The sequence below is a fragment of the Tasmannia lanceolata genome, unplaced genomic scaffold, assembly GCF_043159265.1.
Source record: "Tasmannia lanceolata isolate RefF3 unplaced genomic scaffold, GAP_Taslan_0.1 ptg000037l, whole genome shotgun sequence".
Lineage (NCBI taxonomy): Eukaryota > Viridiplantae > Streptophyta > Magnoliopsida > Canellales > Winteraceae > Tasmannia > Tasmannia lanceolata.
Genome location: NW_027518714.1, coordinates 13,194,655 through 13,211,004, shown reverse-complemented (window position 1 = coordinate 13,211,004; position 16,350 = coordinate 13,194,655). Strand labels below are relative to the sequence as shown.

Below are 16,350 nucleotides of genomic sequence, written 5' to 3'. Positions count from 1 at the left end.
TTGGGAAATGCTAGAATAAACATAAGTACATACTCAGAAACCATCACATAAGCAAGAAAGCCATCCATAATGGCTTAATCACATCGAACATGTAGTGATATGGGTTGGAGCAATAAATTTAATAAAGATGTACAATGTAATGAAGTATACGATAGTATAATGACCAGACTCCCCTCCAAGGAGCCCAACTCTATGCCAATACCACATAGAGTTACGAGGTATTATTGGTCCCTTGCCGATCTGACATCCCATGCATAAGATTCGGTTACTTTGTTGTGCAGTTCAATGATGCTGCCTACCAAATAGCATTCTCTACATTAATGAAATGAAATTAAATGTAAAGTAAAATAACTTACAAAAATAAAAAATAAAAAAAATTTCCCGTTTCAGTGGTTAGTCAAGGACTCATCATTTGTATGATGCTTAGGTTTTGAAATTTGAAATTCCCGTGACTGTTCATATTGAAATGAAAATCGGGCTAACCTCTGATTCAACTAAGATGGGCCCACATAGTATGTTGACAAAGATCTTATATGTTTCTCTACCTTGCCAATTGGTACTGTCATTACTTTTTTTCCCCTTCCGAATGACAATATTAACATTACTATTTGTACCATTTACATCCGAATGAAAATTTATCTATAAATGCAACAAAACAAAGGTTGAAAAACAATGCCGTAGTAAAAACTGAGAGTGTTCCAAACGGAAAAACATGGCCTTTGTAAAAGCAAATCAAAGAAACATACTTTAAGGAAAAAAATCCTAGCTTTTTAGGGCTTTCCAATACATGTTTTTTCAAAGAAAAAAAAAATTCTAAACTTTTAGGGTTTTCTAGGAAATATTCTATGAAAAACATGTTTCTTTGATTTGCAGTGTTTTTTATTTATTTACAGCAGATTGGGGCAGGTTTTATTTTGGTTTTGAGAAAAAAAAAAAGCTTTATACTCTGTAAATCATACCATTTTTGTCGTTTTGACTATTTTGGTTGAATTTCGAGAATCCCGGTTGAATTTCGAGAATTTCGGTCAAAATTTCAAGCATTTCGGTCAAATTTTCAAAATTTCTATGGAAATAATATGGTGGAACGAATCCATTGTGATTTTGTTTCAGTGGGGATGGAGAGGATACATTTAGGACGTTTCGTCTCAGTTTAAGTGGAAATTTAAAACCATGCTTATAGTCCTTTTTGTTTTTAATAATAATTGTTATCTTTCTAAAAAACACCTTGCTCTGTCTTTTTCCAAAGCAAAATACAATGGTAAAACTCTGTCAACCTTCTTATTTCACCCTTCAAGCGAAGACTGCTACTCATTTTGCTATCCATGTGAATATCATGTACCAGAAAAGTCCGGTTTTACTTGTGATTCTTTCTTTCTTTCTTTTTTTTCGAATGGTACTTGTGATTCCTTCTTCTTGATAGTAATAGTATTATAATATATCCCCACTTTTTTGGTACTTAGACAGAACCCTCTAATGTAGAGAATTGTAATCTATTCCCAACATTGCGTGTCTCATTTCAAGTTACATCTCAAGATTTCTAAAACATTGAAAATAGTAAATCATTTGACTATCAATCACTTATTATGCCAGAAGATTTTGAAGATACCTTCTATCCATCATGTGCCAAGATCTTAACCATAGTACATCCAGTTTTTTGTGTATACTATATGTGTGTGCGCGCCCATGCACATAATTTGTATTTTATGTATATTCATACACAACAAGGCAATGCACTATTAGTGGCATAATCAGCATTACTGTTATGGCCTGGCTCAGCCCGAAGTGAGATGCTGTTCAAAGGCACCTTTGGCCTCACATCTCTTCAACAACTCTGCCTAGGAAGTTGTAGATTCTCTACCAGCCACTGTTCTATTATCAGTTTTTTTAATTTTGCTGGGCTTTCTGTTATTGTTATAGTCCTCATGAGGAACTACAAAAAACAAAAAGGACTATAAGCATGGTTAAATAGTCCTCATGAGGAACTACCAAAAATATATATTGCTGTATCTGAAATATTTTATCTCTATTATATTTTAAACAAGTCTCCCCACCAGTCATTTTTATTGGATTGGGTGAGAGTCACTTCCATATGAGTGGTGGCATAAAAAATGTACAAACTAGTTAAGTTGTTGCAGTTAAATAGCTCGCAGTTGAAAAAAATTTACAAGCTCAGCCTCTTCACAAGTAGGTCATATCCGAGCTTGGTCTGGATAGCTGCATTCAAAGGAATTCCCCCTGCTAATATGGGCATAAATGTCTGAGGAACTCCTCTTCTTCCTTCACCCAAACCTATAAACAAAAATAGAAAGGAAAAAAAGGAACAGGTTGGAACCATGTCAATGCCAAAACACTTCAAAAGTTCAAAATATCCAATTCACACAGAATAAACAATTAAACTATCTGATTTCTATCTGTTAACCTTTCTGGATGTTGCAGCTTGCTTCATAACACCTCATAACTGTGTAGATGCCCCAAATAATGGTACCATTATGTAGTGAATCAAATAAAATTACTTTCTCATGACACTGCGTAAGTATCTGTTGCTTCAAGAGTAATAAGAAGGTGCGGAATTTTTTGAAACAATTCACTTCAGTAGATTTTTTGAAGCAAAGCAGAGAGAGGATATTGACTCGGCTGAGTCAAATCAGATGTAGATGAGACTGAAGACACAAACCCAAGATTGGTTATGACTTCTTGTAATGGAACAGTAACTCGCAACCAGTCACACAGATTGATTCCAGTCATTCTGATTGTTGATTTCAGTGTGGGTCTATACTAGCATTGGTGTTTTAAAAAAAAAAGTGTTTGGCAAGTCATAATTTCAGTTATCAGTTAGAGGTGAAACATGACTTTGTCATTTCAATTTCAGACTAAATGAGATGCCTTTCGCAGAAGCTAAGCATGATTTATTTATTTAGAAAACAATGAAATAGCTGAAGGAAATGAGAATATGAGATTTATTTGTGGTGTTTTGACATATGTCAATCATAACCATTAGGATATGTGTATAGTCATGCCTCACTGCTGTTGATTGAATGACAATGACAAGCATCCAATATATGACTCTATATATATCAGCAAAGTGTTATTTGCATACATTTAAATTAATACATTTGTAGGATATTAGGCCTAGTCTTACCTCATTTGCTTGAGGCCTATTAAATCTCTTCTAGTTTCTCTTAGGATGATGAGGATTAAGAGTTACTACTAGTATTTTGGTTGCAGAGAGATTAGGTTGTCTCATTTGGCTGATCATAAGTATGCCTAGGTTTTGTGCTTACTCTAAACGAACAGGACTGCTTATATTATATTGTTATGAGTCGCACTTTCTTATAATTCAGCCAGCGATTGATCTGTATCAGAAAATTTGTTCGTTTTAATAATCTCGTGAGTAGATCAGTGAAAACCCTTTGTGGAAATGTGGAAGGCCTGGCACATCTTCAATAACCCTGTCATTCAGTGATTGTTACAATTTGGGTTTCAATGGTTGTACTTGTTATCTAATATCAGGTGATGTTTTACCTCAATTTGGCTTTGCCTATAAAAAAGAACACCATGGAGCACTTTGGTAGTGTTCCACTTCCAGGTGGGGGAGATGTGCAAAGGGGAGGCAGCAAACAAAATGCACAAAGGAAGCAATGAGGAAAGTAAAGAAGTAATGCACGGAAGCATCAAGCCTCATTGGAAGTGAATGAGAAACAACATATAGAAAGAGATAGATTTAATAGTAGGCAAAGGAGGAGGGATTGATGTGGATGCAATTAGTTACAATTAGGTTTAATAGAAGGCTAGGGAGGGGGATTAGTTTATTTCTTTTTTAAAATGAGAGGGGTTAGTGTATGTTAGGGTTACAATTAGTTACAATTAGGTTTAATAGTAGGCCAGGGACTGCTGATTAAGTGATTAGAATATAATTGTTATATATATATATATATATATATATATATATATATATATATATATATATATATATATATATATAGAGAGAGAGAGAGAGAGAGAGAGAGAGAGAGAAAACGGTTCCTACACATATGTGTAGAGAATTCTCTACACACTAGCTTAAAATACAGTGGGGGCCCACATTGTTTGGGTGATCCAAGCCATCCATTTTAAAGGCCCTCACATATATATCATTATATATATCATTAGAAAAATGTGTCAGGGGCATATGGTTTAGAAGCTTGGGGTTTATTTGGTAACAATTAATGTTCATTTTTTGAAAATAAAAGTTTTACATAACTACATAAGCTTTATTTGAAATTTAAGATGAGTCTTTTAAGTTTCAAATCCGTAAGAAAAAAACTCATCTAGGAAAAAATAATCACCTGAACAGGAAGCTTACTCTTAACAAAGAGGAAATGTAATGGAAGTGTGCTTCTGCTAAGTTTGGGAAGCAAGAAAATTTTAGCTTCTGTCCCTAAGGAGCTCCCGGTAAGAGTATCCATGTACAGAGAGTTTGAATTCTTACAAGAAAATAAGGCATTTTTCGAAATTCATACGAAAATAGAGCTTACGTCATCATCTTCATCTTCGTGATTGCTGCAGCCGGGCCTCGTTGCATCTCCAAATTCGTCGTTCTTCGCAAATCTTCCCCTGACACGAGGTCGACTGTCTGCTAGAGTTTTCCTGCACGCGTACTGCAATTTTGCTTGCATTGTTAGCAAATGATAAGCATAAACATGGATGCACTCATACAACAGACATGCACTAATACTTTCACACGGACACTTGAGTAAAATGAAGGGAACCTCTTTAGGTTTGGACACAGAGAATCTTTAATGGTGATCGCAAGACCCTTGGTGGGATGATCTTTACATGGTTTATTGTCAAGAATGTGATGTGTTTTTCCATCTTTTAAGGGCGTGTTCAGCAAAGGGCGTGTTCAGCAAGGCTTCTCATTCTCGCCCAATTGAATGGGCGAGAAACGGATTGATGAGAATCTTAGAAACGACTATTAGTCGCTCCAAAGAATCCTTGCTTTTAGCCTTAAAAAGAAGGCAAAAGTTTAGAAACGGGCTTAGCAAGCCGGATTGCCGAACACGACTTTTTGAGTTACTTTTGCGCTTTCACATTCTCAACGCCTAAAAAAGTGGAGAATGCGGTTATTTAATGGTTGCGGAACACACCCTGAAATGCCCCTCTTTTTCAAACCAAGAAATGTTTGATTAATAGAATAAAACCTTGATCCCTCGTTCTGGGATGGCTCCAACCCAAAACCAAGTTATATTACAGCAGCCAGACTGAAAGTTAAGAAGAAACTTGTAATACTGGTATGGAGCATCAAGAACCCAAGACAGTTCTTTTGAACACATTGCTCAATTCCATCTCTGCAACTATTTCAAAACCCATGAAATATCTTAGATGCCTATAAGTGGGTTAGTCTTCAGAGAGCCATTTAAAGTTTAGGGACGTGGTTTTGTTTGTACTAGTGTGGCTTAAAGTCTGTCACTGCATCGTGTTGGTTAATAACAAGTTTCAAGTGTGCCCTTACATTTGTACTAATGATATTGTTTTATTAAGGTCCTCTTTGTTTTGGATTTTGAGAACCGATTGTGGGTCCAGAACTGATGATTGGACTCAAATTGGTTCTCAAAGTCTAAAATTGACAGGGCCTAAGGGTCTCAAATGGGCCTTACAGGATCTTTGCTGAACAAAATGTATGACCAGAACCGGGTCAGCCCACTTACAAGGTGAATTTTGGGTCCTATTAGACCCATAAAGTGCTTACTTTAGAAAGGTGATGATAAATACACCCCTGTTTTACCTTGATCTTCTTGCTGAAATTCCTCTCGTTCCTCTTCTTCATGTATCTATGGATCTTCTCTTTCCTCTCTTCGAGAGAGAGCCTTCCGGGTTTGAAGGTGGGATCATCCAATGTGGACATGTCCGATGTTAGATTAGCTGGACTCCCATTCACCACCTGCTGTTGGTTCTCGCTCAGGACCTGCGCCCATATCATATATTGGAAAATATTTTACCCATAAGTTTCCAATCTATAAAAAGCTACTGATATTGGCACTACCATATTTTGATAATTGCACAAAATCATCTTGTGGGTCCCAATCGGTATAGACAGCGAACACGATGCTATTATCAAATCATAGTTACAAAATTCTTTGAATAATTAAAAGAGAAAAGTGTTTCTGCGCAGGGAGCTCTCTGCGCATAAGTGGCTTCAAAAACCACCGATTGGTTGCTTTTTGTGGACCTCGCACGGGTGGACCCGCCATACGAACCAATCGGTGGCTTTTTAAGCCACTCATGTGCAGGGAACTCCTTGCTCACGTGCGTAGAAACACTTTTCTCAAAAGAAAAATATTCTTGAAAAAAATCCAAAATTTACGCCCCTTAGTTAATTTTAAAAAATCCCGAATAATTCAAAATTCTCACACTTCAATTTGATGGGATTTTTAAAATTTTATTTTTCCCAATGAAACGCAATTTCAACAAATAATTTGTTGTCTGTGACATCAAGACCATGGATCTTGTAGAACATCATTAGGTGACCCACACAGGTCCCATCCTGAACAGACAGGGGTGGAGCTACATGTAGCATCAGGGGGCAGCTGCCCCTGTTGAGTTGGGCCAAACTTCTTAATAGGCCCAACTCAATTTGGACCCACCCCATTTAAAATTTGAAGCCTACTGTGAACAGACACCCCATGTGTTAGATAAAGGGCTAAAAAATGTTCAGCTTTTTCTTGGAAGTTGATTTTGGATTCTGAGTTCGCAACTGATTATTGAGCTCAAAATCAATCAGTTTGAACCCAAAATCAATGCTCCAAATCCAAAACGAACAGGACCCTAAACGAGGCTTGATCAAGAATCGTTGGATGGAGAGCCTAAGATCATCCTATCAACTGATCTCAATTGTATTTGGCGCCCAATAATTGTATTTTAAAAAGGAACATAAAATTGACTTTCTGGGTCATAAAAGTCATGCTTTTGGACTTACACTAACGACCTTCACTTACGTACCTGCATATCTCCAGAGCTGTAAACAGTATCCGAACCATAGATTCCCCCATTCTCTCCATAGTAATCCAATTCCTGAGAATGCAATCCCGATTCTGTACCAATACTCCCCGAAAAAAACCCAGAAGCTTCCGCAGAAATCCCCGGATTCAAATTCCCCATCATGAAAGAACTCATTCCAGTATGATCAAGAAAAGAACAAGACGACGGGTCCAGACGCGCATAAGACGGTAACGGCGAAAGACAATCCTCTTCAAAGACGCAACCCAACGGTGGAGGCATTCCGAGCGGGACAACGGAATCCGGCGAGTAAGCCGAGAATCCGTTAACGTTAACAGGGTCCGTCAATGAGATTTGAGAGAAATCAAATTGGTCTTGTTGTACCCCACCGCCTAGGAACGTTGGTAACGTTGGCGGGGAGGAGAAATTTAAGGTGGTGGAGATATCAGTTTCAGTGTCGTGTTGGGAGTCGAGGATGAGGGAAAGATTGTTGGGATTGTTGTTATTGGTGGTGGTGGTGGTGGTGGTGGAGTCGGTGAAATTCGTGATATCAGATGGGAAGGAAGGGAGGGATGAGAAGGAGAGATCAGTGGTGTATGAATTTTCATCATAGCAGCAACCTGAGCAAGATGAGACCTCTGAGTTTTGTAGGGTTTCAGGAAATAAACTGCTCTGGTCACAAAAATCGAATATTTGAGCAGCTATGGGGCTCGAAATACCCTCCTGTAACAAAAATCCAATAATTTTTAGAGATTAGATTATGAAAAGACAAACAAAAGGTGATGTAAATATTCTATGTTTATAATACACATGGAGAAGTTATAATTTTAAAGTTTAACATCACCATTAATGACAGAGATGCCCTTCTTTATCATGCGGATTCTCACGCATTTGTTAGAAAATTAGTGGGCAGAATAGTCCATATGAGAGTTGACTTTACTAAGCCAAGTCAGCATACCGTTGAATTCACACTCATACGAAGAGGAACGATTGGATGTGTAACATTTAGAATGAAGTGGGTTCTATCTTTGTCTACCAAGTGGGTCCCACTATAACAGTGGAATTCTTTACTTTTAGCATGTTGCAACTTTGCAACCACACGATCTTGATTGGACAGTGGTAGATAGCGTATATATCAAATGTCTGGTGCCTATGCTACACATATCAACGCACGGTGCGTAACACGCACACATGCTTTTGTGCTTGCACCAGGTAAGAAAGACAGAGATTCGCTAAGTTTGTGTCTCATCATATATCTATGTTTGGCATTTACGTGCAAGGGAAGGGTATTGCGATCTCTATTGTATCTTTCAGTTCCTTTTTTCTGCTTTTCGGTTTGATCCATTGGCGAGCATATTCCTCTTTGGCTGGCCCTCATGCCCCCTTCATGTTTTTAATTGCTTTTTTCTTTAATGAAATCTGATAGGGGTCCTGCCTAACCCCCCAGCTTACCCATCAGAAAAGAAAAAAAGAAAAAATGTTATTGCGCGCCATGTGCAATGTTGTGCCTAATAATAACAAATACGTACACAAATGCTATGGTGTAGAAAATGGTTAATGAGGATCCGCCGGTGCCGTAGCTTACTTCCAAAGGAAAATAAGAAGAAAGAAAACAGAAAACAAAGGAGAATTTTCCTTGAAAAGTCTATCGATCTGTTTTTCTTTTTGGTTGTTATAATAACTCAAAAACGATGGAAATTTCTATAATAAAGCAAAGTGCTTAGTCATGACAAAGAGAAAAAAAGGCTTGAGAAATTAAAGAAGAAAATATAAAAGCATTGAGCTTTTCTACACACTTGAGTCGCTCAAAGGTTAACACAAAATAAGAAATCTTCAATGGAAAGCTTATAGCTCAGATAATGTACTAATTTCAGAGAGTGTAGAGAGGCCATGAAAATGTTCGTACTATCAATGGAAAAAATAAAATAAAACTGAAAAATATGGTTGCCAAATACTCTCTTTGCTTCTCTTTCTAAAAATATGGCACTTTTTTTTAATGAAAAACGCTCGTTGTGTTTCATAAAATGCTGAAGAAAATACAGGTTGGTTTCTTCAGAAATGAATCCAAGATTATCAACAGAAAACACAAGGCTATGGGAATGTAGAGAAATACAATTTAGACCAAATGAATAAGATCTACAAACAATAAAGAAACAAAAAAGGAAAAACAAAAGAGATGCAGTACAATAATAATAAAAAAATTATACAGAAGGGTCTCAAAGATTCGGAGAATTACAAGAGGAAGCTGTTCTGGAGGATAAATCATGTCCTGTAACATCCTTCCCTTGGCAAAATTCCAACTCCCGACGTGGAAAAATCTCTATAAAATGCCAAAAAAAAAAAAAAACAAATATTAAATTTCCTTATATTCTTCTTTTCATAATTCTCCTTGATATTATTGCTAACTGAAACTGAAAACCTCCGTCAGGTAGAGAAGAAAAAAGCAAAAAGATGAAATACTACGAAGGAGAGGATGAGAAAAACCTCGAGCTGAAAATGGAGTGGCCTAATTAATTTATATACCCTTCAAATTAACCCAAACGGCGTTCCGTATTTTGCCGTCAGCCTGGAACTTGTGGGTCATTCCGCCGTTAACGGACAACCGTGAGTTGACATGCCAGCGTGGATAGAGCTATTGTTTGGTTTTCTTTCAGCCATAAGGGAGGTGACACGTGGAGGCGCTGTCCTAGTGGCAATTGCTGACCTGTCAACGTGGGCCCATAGCTTTTCTTGGTTAAGGTTTGTTCGAACGGTCTCGAGCAGAAGTGGGATGATGACCAATTGACCAGGCCACGCCAGGAAGCTTTTATTACTCCGCAAAGACTCTCTTTAAGATCAGAGAGTAAAATTAGGAGCTTTATAAACACTAAAATTAGGGATATGACACCCACACTCCCTTTTGTTGTTAATGGCACTCCACTCTTTATTAAACAGTTCTTAGTTGGTTTTTTTTATACTTTTTTAGGACTTATAACTGCCTTTATAACTAATTACATACGTCAAGAAGGACGGAAAGTGTGTCCTTATAACTAATTACACCACCCACATGATGTTAAGCATGAATAGGAACATTCATCAAGGGCCCACCATGGAGATGGAATAGCCTGAAATCCTTATAAACAATTCCTACCGTTAGATTGATGGCATGCAAATGGTTAAATAAAAAATGCTACACCTGGCAAACACGACCCGTGCCCGCGGGTCGACCCGACCCACCCGCAAATTTGCGGGCACGGGTCTGAGTTTTAGTGACCCGTCAGAACCGACCCGTTGGTGGCCCAACCCGCAAAAACACGGGTCGGGTCTGGTCAACCCGCGGGTCATTTGGCTTTTTTAAGGGTGGTGATTTTTTCATGCTAATCTAGTTAGATGGCTTTTTTTTCTAATGCAAAGGATGGTGATTTTGTCATGCTAATCTATTTTTTAAGGGTTTGATGCCTGAATAGGTTATGGCTGGCGCCATAGAATATAAATAGGTTGTGGCTGGCACCATAGGTTGATCCTAACCCTCCGATCTGAATGTTAGAGGGTTGATCACTTGATCCTAACCCTCTATAGATCGGAGGGTTAGGATCAACCAATTAAAATGATTTTTGGGGCACAACCTATTTAGGCTGTGGGCCATCTAATGGACGGTTTGGATCATCCCACGGTGCCGGCCTTACCGCCCTCATCAAAATCCATTGATAATATTTTCCAAAATAAACGACTGTTTGAATTTGCAGGTGACCCGCGGGTTGACCCGGCCCATCCATGGGCCTCGCGGGTCACCTAAATTCTGACCCGCAAAAATGCCGCACCCGCATCACCACCGGGTTGGCCCGGCCCACCCGTTTGCCAGGTCTAAAAAATACTGAGCAATGGCCCCACCTTGAAGTCATCTGATTGACTGGATTAGATTTCTTCCCTCTACGGTGGGGCCGTGGGGCCCATCATATAACCAGTTTAGATCATATCATGCTGACATCACATGGGTGTGGCCAATCACACACCCCATCTTATGGTTCCTACTATTTAATTTAAGTCCAATCTGAATCCCTCATTAGTATTTTTTTCACGACTCATTTGGAACGGAGATATCCGCACTTACCATATATTCATAATGGCACTATTCACTTTCTTTTATGAATCCTATGTTGATGTGAACTTGAGTATTGTAACAGCTGTGAAAAGCTAATTAAAATGTTTAAAACAAAGTGAATAGTGCCTTTATCAAAATATGTAAAGAGTGTAAAACAAAGTGAATGGTGTCATTATCAAAATATGTATTAGATTTCTTCAATCTACGGTGGGGCCCATTATATGAACAAATTAGATCATATCATGCTGGCATCATGTGGATACAGGCCAATCCCACACCATCTAATGGTTCCTACCACCCGCCCATTGGCAAAGACAATGTGACCCGTCCAAAACTCATGGGCAGGTCCCATCATTTCCACCAATGGGAACCGTTGGATCACAAACCACTGCACAATTGATGACTACAATCCTTTCCCCATAATGGATCAAAGTTCAAGCCCAAGGATCATAGCAAAAGGAGCAGAGCTACTAATCATCTACCCATTCATCCTTAAAAAAGCCTATTGCCTAAGTACCTTTGCATCAAACTACAACAAGACATAAGATTCTTAGACATCAATCAAGAGCAATTTTCAAACTTCTCAAGTGACTCCAGAGGAGGTAAGAGAAAAAGGGCTTCCTACTTGAAAAGTCTTTCCCAACATGGATTCCAACCATTTAGATCTGCACAGGAATCCTTTCTTTTTCTAACTGTACAGTTCATGCCAGTGTCCAATACAGACTCGATGCATCATGTCCTACGTGGGCCCATCCAGATGGGTAGATTAAGTTCTTTTGTCTTCCTTTATACGTGCCAAATACTCTCTTGATTAAGCTCTTGTCTACTCTAATATGGCTAAGTTCTCTTAAATTAAGCTATTGTTTACCTTATATCATCATAATTCTCCTTCTAGAGCATCTCCATCTTACTATATAGATTTTGCAAAATTCGCTTGCATGAGGCAATGCTGGGTTTTTTCTACCTTGTTCAGACAAAATCATTCTACTTTGGACGTTGGATTATGTTCTACTGTAGTGGGACGGACGCATCGAAACATATTCCAAGCATGAGGAGACGGGCGCAAACTGGTTTGCTTTCTGTGGTGAACCTTCTCACATGGCAGCATTTATGCCAGATCGAGAAACTAGTGAGGGTTATCAGACGGCTACAGGAAAGAGATTTCTAAGCACACATGCAAAATATGCACGGATCTTTGATCGATCTTGATGTCGATATATGATTTGTTAGCATAATATTGTGCGTTGAAATCCAATTAAGTAGTGGCTTATGTAGGTAATCCCTATCAAAATGACTGATAATCAAGTTTATTGACTTAACTATTGTCCACGAACAAACGTAAGAGTTTGAAAATATGGTTGAAAAATCAAACAAGTAATATTATCTTGAGGATTGCTAAACTTAAGGGCACCTTTGCAAAAAAGGAGCTAAAAGGGCGTTTCCATTCGACCATCTCACCAAATTCCATTTATTTTTATTTATTTATTTATAATTTTTTGGGCCATTATCAGTGTACTTTGGTGAGATGGTCCAATGGGAACGCCTATGTAGCTGGTTTTTGCTAGGGCACCCTTTCAGTTTAGCATTGCCCATCTTGAGGAATGCTAAACTGAAGGGCGTCCTTGCAAAAACCAGCTACAAGGGCGTTTCCGTCGGACCATCTCACCAAATTGCATTTACTGGGATTTGCTAGGGAATTTCTCTGAAAGGCATTTTGCGGCTGACTTTGGCACGAGAGAACAGTCACAGAGGCTCACTCTTCCTCACATGCAAAAGTCAGCAGCGAACCTTTCTGCGGAATTCCCTAGCCAATCTATTTTCTGTTTTTAAGAATGAGAGGGCGCTGCTAGCAAAATGTGATCTTGTTTGGAAAATAAAGAGGACACATTATGTGCTGACATAGTGACATGCCCAATAAGACTAGGAAGTGAGCTCCAATCCTCATGAAATACAAAAAAAAATACTATGGAAATGACCAAATCTTAGGTCAAATCCAATTTCATCTTTATTTTCCAAAATCCCTTTTTGTAAGTGTTTTCCTAAGAATAACTTACCACTATATTTGTGAAAAAGAATTGGTATGGATACCCATAAATTGGGAAATGATTTCTGGGTTCCAATGTTTTGATAAACATGCGCTCCAATTTTTGTCGTGTAGCATTTAAAGGGTTGTCCGAGGAATATTACGGTTCTCAAAAAGCTCTTAAAGCCTTTTAAATGCTACACCACAAACATGTGGAGCCCATGTTTATCAAAACATTGGAGCGCTGAAATCATTTCCCCCATAAATTTAGGCAATTTTTCATCGTTTCAGTTTATCTTATTTGATTTCCTTTTTATTATTCTACACATAAGATTAATATAAATGGGTCCTATTAGGGGTGGCAAAATTGGCCGAACCGAACCGAAACCTAGCCGAAACCAAACCGAAAATTCTGTTTCGGTTTGGCAAAACCAAACCAATTCAAATTTCGGTTCGGAGGTCAAACCGAACCGTTTACACCAATTTCCAATGAATATGAGTAAGGGGTAGCGAAATTGGCTGAAACCGGACCGAAAATTCGGACCAAACCGATTCAAATTTCGGTTCCGTTTCGGTTTGGTAGAACCAAACCAATTCAAATTTCGGTTCGGTTCGGTTTGGGGGTCAGACCGAACCGAAACACTGCCACCCCTAGGTCTTATGTGTACTTTTAAAGGTGTCTAGACAAGTCTCACTTGCCAATATTCAATTCATAAAAGTACTAGCAGGAAGCCCAATTGTCTGGCCCACATGAATGACGCTCAGGCGTCCTAGTCCTGGTGTCATCAAACCAAAATTAACCCCGGAAAAATAGTTGTTCAAGGAAGAAATATTTAAAAAAAATTTCATGTTGCCAAAAATGCCCTCAGTTAAAAAAATTAACCAGGCTTTGTTATCTTGTTAAGGTCATGGCTGATGATAAATGGTGATAGTGGGAGATTGATAAAGGCACAGTAAGGTGATCAAGATTCATTTATGAAGTGACAAAAAGTAGACATACGGTGAAAGAAAGCTGTTTAGGTTCTCACCAACTTGGTTCGTATTTTCTGAGCTTGTTTTCACCAAATCGTGCCTGAGGGAACATAACGAATCGCTCTAAAGTAAACCTCTTTTTGTTCATCCTCACATGCTTCACTTTTTGTTTTCAAAACTACATGATGTTTGTGTTAGAATATATCAAATCTTCTAAGATTGAATTACTTGGACGGTAAATTAGGCAGGAACGTAGATTAAGCAACTAGGCCTTGATTAGGATGCTACTCAAGATTAGGTTAATATTTATTTACTTATCTCTGTTCTTATAAACCACTCGTTAGCATATATCTAACTAAATTGAGATTAATAAAAAAAATCTTCAATTTTATCATGGTATCAGAGGAGAAAATCTTGAATGTGTTAAAGTATAAAAGATTAAATAACACCTTCTCCAACAGCTTCAGCTTTCGGAGTAACTGGTAGTTTCACATGGTATCAGAGCAAATGTCTGGGTTCAAACCTCCTTAATAGCAAAATCCACATGCAATGGCCAAACCCAAACGAGGGGCCATGTGCCACGTGTAGGCGAATCCTAAAAAGAGGGGCCACACGCGAGAGGGAGGGTTAAAGTATAAAAGATTAAATAACACCTTCTCCAACAGCTTAAGCTTTGGGAGAGACTGGTAGTTTCAGAATGAACATTTGCTTTTTTATTTTTTCCCCTAAGATGTCGAAATAGGACAGCATGCAACCATACATTTTAAATCTTGTTTTAATGAAAGAGCTAGGTGCATCTCAAGTTGGCAAATGGCCTTATTAGACTCAACTTTCATTTTATTCTCTGAGAAACCAACACAAAGCCCATTCGACTCTGTTATCTAGTGTAGAAGTAAGGATGTTTTTTAGTTCAGCTAGATGAGGCGATTCAAAGATTGAGTCCTAATACATCCAGTGTAGATGCAAGGATGTTTTTTAGTTCAGCCACATGAGGAAATTCAAAGATTGAGTCCCAATTTCCTTTTTCTTGCAGCTGATTAAAAGTAGTAGAAATTGGAAAGGGGTTAGTGATCAATCAGAGAGGAGTATGATCTCTAAGGGGGCCAGCTGGGTGCCTTGGAGGATTGTAAGATGATGGGCTTTGTGTTGGTTAGACCAATATATGATTAACCCAGTTAGTTACGCAAATGACGATAAATAGTAGGCCCTCATCAAATAAGACCAGCAGAGCAAAAAATTAGTGTAAAGCTATTACCTCTACTACTCTTCAAATATATGTTTCCAAGCGGGCCATCTTTAGAAGAATTACACATGAATCCTAAGAACACTGCAAGATTAGAGATGCCTTTGTGGATTGTAGCTGTTAAAACATCAAACTATTAATCTAAATGTTCTATATTGTAGTGTTTAAGCATCAAATAATCTGAATTTTCTAGATTTTGCATTTATATCACTAGATTTGGTATAGATGGGGAACTGTGGTTCTACTTCGTCTGTCTGATTGGCCATATGATGTTTCTTATTCTCCATTGAAGATTTTGAGGATAGCATTGTTGCTACGAGGAGCAGGCTTTAATTGACTTAGAGGGATATCCTATCGAATGCTAGGGTGTACAATAGGAGGTGATGAGAAGATGGGACCTAAGGCCCTGTTTGGATTCCAAGAAAAACTTTTCCTACGGAAATTTTTTTAGCAAGAAAAACTTTTCACTTTTGCTCATCCTCTGATATAGGGAAATGATTTCAGCACTCCAGTGTGTTTATAAGATGCGAGACAAATCTTGTCTTTCAGTATTTAAAGGGCTTGTAAGAGCTTTTTGAGAACTGTAATATTCTTCTGACAGCCCTTTAAATACTACACGACTACATGACAAGATGCATCACGCATCTTACAAAACATTGCAGCGTTGATATCATTTCCCCTGATATATTAGGTAGTAAGTATATATGATTATGTGAATGGGTAAGGCAATTTTACCATTTAATAAATGAAGTTAGGAGACCACTTCTTTTGTCATAACATAGTATTTTAATAATTGATGCTTGACATAATTAGTTGTCATAATCACATCCATTTTTAATAATCTAAAACAAACAGGGCTTAAAGAAAATGACAATGTTTCAATTTTCAGAGCAAAAGATTCATAAAAACACAAACTCCCTGAAGAAGAAAAAGAAAGAAATGGCAATTACAACATAAATACTTGGAACTTTGGAAGAGTAGGGCCTTAGTTTAGTACTGAGGGTGGAACCTTATATTCTAATAACTGAACCAATCTAAAGTCAAATCCTCACCTTC

At 38.0% G+C, this 16,350-nt stretch overlaps 1 pseudogene across 1 annotated transcript; it reads right to left on the bottom strand.

The window, feature by feature from the left end:
• Positions 1-1,983: 1,983 nt before the first annotated feature.
• On the bottom strand, positions 1,984-9,448 carry LOC143861862 (uncharacterized; annotated as a pseudogene). The gene is made up of 5 exons (XR_013240037.1): positions 9,212-9,448; positions 6,979-7,698; positions 5,765-5,944; positions 4,515-4,637; positions 1,984-2,289 (listed from the first exon to the last, which is right to left on the bottom strand). The product of XR_013240037.1 is annotated as an uncharacterized LOC143861862 (transcript).
• Positions 9,449-16,350: the final 6,902 nt, after the last annotated feature.